We start from the raw sequence: 5000 nt of genomic DNA, 5'->3' as shown, positions 1-5000 counted from the left end.
CCGTAATTCCCGCTTTTGTTGTAACAACGGTTTCATGCATTAACAGAAGAGCAACCCGACGTAAAAAAAAAACATACAAACTAATGCGAACGAAACTGAGTTCAGTAAAAGAAAATTGCACAAAAAAAAGAAAATTGACGGAGTTTTTTTCGCTCCAGCAGGAGCTAGTTGGCTACCAAAATGCTTACTAGATTCAGTCTTTTCAAAATCGAGTGTGGTTGTGAAGATACGCCTACATAAGACAAGTTAAACCGCTAAAAGATGACCTCTCCTCCAATAGCCATACAAGCCTTTGTACGAAAGAATCACTGAAATCACTGGACTTTTATCTCAGGTATTAATACATTTTAGCGTTTTCAGATATTATAATAAGCAAATTAGAGGAATCCGAATGCGGTTCAAAAAAGTAGTCATAGAATGAGCAAAATTTTGATTTTCCCCCCGATATTTGGGCATTGTCGCTGTTTTTAAGGGTCAACTTGGGGCTTGTATGCAAGTCAAAATATTTGAGGCAGATTTCACCACATGTTCTCGAGGGTGTAATTTCGATAATCACATAATATCACCCAGCGCTGAAAATTACATGCCATACACACTGGTGAAGTCCCAGGACTTGTGGTAGGAGATAAAAGGAAAAAAACAAAAGTAGTCCTTGAACAAGAACACGAACCTTCGGCTTCTAGGAGCAGCTTCTATTCACTAGACCACGATGAGCAAGTTACAAAGTTTCTTTAATATTTGTCATTTGTTGCCTAACATATAGGATCACTATGATTCAATCATTAACCCTAAGCGCTGATATCAAAATGGTCAGCTTAAGTTTGTTTTAAGTATGGCCGGACCTTTTTCGTTAGCTCTCTAAATTTGTTAGCGGGTGTCATCGCACGTTTACAGCCCTGTTTTATATAAAAATATAACAAATAAATTAGACTATTGTGTTTAAAATTTTGGTCGAAGTAAGCTGCGATTCGGTGGTTTTGTGGTTAGGAGCGGTGACAGGTGAGCTAATAATTTTAAGTTCGAGTCCCAAGTCCGGATGTCTGGGTTGTGTTTTAAAAGAAAAATTGTTCAATTCCCAGAAATCCTTTTCAGCTGTTAGTGTCATGAAATAATGATAAGCGTATATTCAAAGCTGGTTGATCCTATGTGATTATCGTAAGACCACTCTCGAGAATGATTTGGGATGTCACCCAATTTATTGACATGATATGGTAATGTACAAAAAAAAAGAGTAAGATTGCTTTACATTATGTCCGAGAGTGACATCAACCAACAATTAAAAAAAAGTGTAATAAAGTACTTCGACGGCTCATCCTTTTTTCTATGATATTAGACTTTCTTTTTTACTTTCCTTTTTCAATGGACTACTGTTTTGTTTTAAGCTTATTCTCCTCCTTTTTGTGTTAACTAAAGTATGAACCAAGCATTTTAGGTAGTACATAGTACAAAGAGCTAAGAATTGTTAATATATTTGAAAATGTACTAACCTTAATTAAATTATAAGAAAAAGTGCCAAATATTACATGGCAGTAAATGGTTGCAACTGTTATTTGCGGAATATGAAAGTCGTGAACAGGTATTCCTAAACAAGTCCATAAGCCAGAAGACTCGATACGCGATAGTATGAGGCCAATAACCTTTCTGTTTTATCCACTTTCTGGACTGCTGCTTCCAGAATTTTACGGGAAAAAAACGTGCCGGTATTGGTGGTTTTCACGTTACGTCATAACTGCCATGTTGATGGACGAAAACAAAAGAGATCTTTTATTCGTTAAACCAGCAATTGCACATTGTATCATGTTTATCTGTGTCACTATCTAGAGATTGTTTGCAAACCACCTATTGTGTTCTTATGTTGTATTAATTAAGAAAGAGCAATCCCTCGTGCGGCCACTTGGTTGCAAACCAGTCAGACACGTTGTGATCATCAGTCAAAATCTGACTGGCCATAATTTACTTCCCCACCGACGCAGCACCACAGTTTCTTTAGAAACTACCCCCTTCATAATGTGATGGGACTCGTATTTCAAAGGCCCAACTTCAACCGACAGGCTTTTCGACCGTTTGTTTTTGTTATGGAAATTCGCATTGCCTATCGTAGCAATCTAATTGGATCAATTTCAGCTTTGGCGTGATTTTTAGTATATGACAATAATATTGTTCCACGACACGTAATGCGTGGGCCTTTAAATTTAGGGTGCGTTTGATTGACCCTATTCCGGAATAAGAATACGTCGAGTGATGATTTTGGTTACTGCTAACCTTTTGGGGTGCCTTCCGGGAAATTTTTCGTAAGCGCGTTATTTTCGGTAAAACTCCAGAAAACGATATATCACCGAAAAGGTAATAAAATAAAGAATCCGAACATACGAACATGTTAAGATTATTATGGCTTTCTTTAGCTCGCGCGAGGCTTCAAACTCAAAACCATACATGTTCACTTTGCTGAATTACCCGCCGTCGCATTATCACGCACAACCAAACAAAGTGTACCATATCAATCAGCACTTTATAGCCTACCAAAATGTGTTGGGCCTTTAGGATCTTCCTATTGGTCTCCCGCGTTTTGCAATTGAGGGTGTAGCCCCAAACGATTTACTTGCGGTGCTCACAGATGCGAACGCTCGATTAGGCCTAAATGATGCATGCCCTGTTCACGTACAACAGCTCAACCAATGACAACGGACAGAGGCTGCAGGAGATCCTGGAGGATTACCAGCTGCTTGCTGCTAACACACTATTCAAGAAGCGTAAAGGAAACTTTGGACATGGTAGTCACCACAAGAAACTTACCACAAACGACAACAACAACGAAACATACAAATAGCTCATTTGAACGCTCGATCTATAAAGAATAGAGGACATCATGTTCAAACCAAAGACTTTATTCTTAAGACTGAATACGGTATTTTTAACGTGACCGAAACGTTGTTGGACAGCACAGTTTAGGATGCTGAAATTGAAATATCTGGTTATAATATTTATGGCCTTGGCCGTTTAAATAAGCTTGGAGGTGACGTTTGTGCTTTTGTGAGAGATTGCTACAAAGTCGACGACTGATCAAAGATTTCTACCTCCAGTTTACATCTGATTTGGCTTAAGATCCAGGCAAGAAATCATAAATCGCCTATTGTTTGTACAGTTTATAGACCCCCTAGATTTAACCCTAAACTGCTTTGATGAGGACCTTATAATTATCGAAACACTTATCTCTGCTCTCTCTCTCTCGCAACAAAGATAAATACATTTTAGGGGACTTAAACTCAAGATCCTGGTCTCAGATGTTATCGGAATTTTGCTCTGCTTTTAATCTTACACAGTTAATCAAGCAACCCACGAGGATAACTGAGAAATCTGCGACGTTAATTGATGTTATCTTGGTTTCAAATACAAGTTTAGTAGAAAAAGCGAAAGCAGTCCCTTGCTCCATAAGCGACCACGACCTTGTTTGTGTGCGACTTCGTTTAAAGAAAGAACGTGCCAAGCCTGTCTATATTACAACGAGAAGTTTCAAGAGTTGATCAATCTGCCCTCCAGAGAGACATGTCTGCTGCACCTTGGTCTGTGGTTGATACCTTCGACGATGTGGAAGATAAACTAAATGCTTTTCATCTAGTATTTAATCAGATCCTTGATTTACACGCTCCAATTAAGAACGTTAAGGTACGGAGTCGACCCAATCCTTGCCTCACCGATGAAATCATTTTCGTAATGAGAACAAGAGAAATCTCGCAAGAAAATCAAATGATCCCCTAGCATGTTCATGGGCCCCGTATAGGAATTTTAAGAGGAAAGTACAACGTGAACTAAGGTCTGCAGAACAGGAGTATCTATCGAGCAGCAAATTAGGAACAATCCCAGTAACACAGCCTGTATTTGGAAAACTATACGGGCGTGCATTCCTAAGAAATCGGCGGATCATAAAGCATACAGTAAAGACGCGATAAATAGGTTCAAAATGAGTTCAATGAATTTTTTACTTCAGTTCGACAAACAACTGTTGAAAAAATACAGAGTCTCGCTGAGCAAAGCAATTATGATCTTGCAAAATCGTCCTTTGTTCCAAGGTGTCATTTTTTGGCACAAAATTCTCTTTTGGAAATGTGCATTGAAAAGAAGTTCAAAAGGTAATTAATTCAATGCCAACAGGAAAAGGCTCCAGGGAACGATAAAAAAACAGCACGTGTTTTGCGAAATTCTCTACCTTCAATTCTTCCCACTCTAACAGCTATTATTAACGATTCCTTTATATCTGGTATTTTTCCAAAAATTTTGGCCGAGTTAACACCAATTCTAAAACAAGGTGACCGTGAAAAGCCAGACAACAATCGCCCCATATCACTCACCGCCTGCTTTCTATATTGTCCAAGGTATGTGAACGAATTGCTCTAAATCAATTCATGCCCTATTTAGTGTCTAACAAGCGATTGTCAATAAACAAGAGTGGCAATAAGAAATGGCATTCAACTGAAAACTCGTTGATACATGCAACTTATGCCCTCTTAGGGGCAATTGATCAGAAGAAAACAACTGCTATTATTCTTTTGGAGATGAGCAAGGCATTTGACAGTATCAACCATAGTATTTTACTAGATAAACTACAAGATATTGGTGCTTCACCATCAGCTCTCAGATGGTTTTCTAGCCATTTGTTTGGAAGAAACCAAGTCGCGCGTATTAATTCCACACTCTCGGATGCGTTGCCATTGGTCAGCGGAATCCCACAAGGAAGTATTTTGGGACCGTTGCTTTTTACCAACTATGTGAACGATCTACCGACTGTTCCTAAAAACTGTTTATTCGATTGTTATTTTGATGATACTAAATTGTACATGTGATTTGGCGTACATGATTGCAAAAATGCCGTTGCTGCTAAATGAAGACCTCTTAAGATTTCGTGACTGGTGATTTGACAACCGCTTGTTAATTAATCCGGATAAGACTAAACGAATCATTTATGGCAGCAGACAGATTAGAGAAAGACTTCCACAATTCCACCT

At 38.6% G+C, this 5000-nt stretch overlaps 1 protein-coding gene across 1 annotated transcript in view; it reads left to right on the top strand.

Annotated features, from left to right (window-relative positions):
• The window catches only part of LOC138016004 (uncharacterized), a 25983-nt gene extending 24245 nt beyond the window's left edge, over positions 1–1738 (top strand). Inside the window, exon 5 of the mRNA XM_068863166.1 lies at positions 1–1738. This exon is cut by the window's left edge and continues 978 nt beyond it. The gene's annotated coding sequence lies outside the window, so the exon portion shown is untranslated.
• The last annotated feature ends 3262 nt before the right edge of the window (positions 1739–5000 follow it).

This window comes from Montipora capricornis, chromosome 9, assembly GCF_036669925.1.
Source record: "Montipora capricornis isolate CH-2021 chromosome 9, ASM3666992v2, whole genome shotgun sequence".
In the NCBI taxonomy this organism is placed as follows: domain Eukaryota; kingdom Metazoa; phylum Cnidaria; class Anthozoa; order Scleractinia; family Acroporidae; genus Montipora; species Montipora capricornis.
Note: the sequence above shows the minus strand (reverse complement) of the source record. Positions and strands in the feature narration are given on the sequence as shown.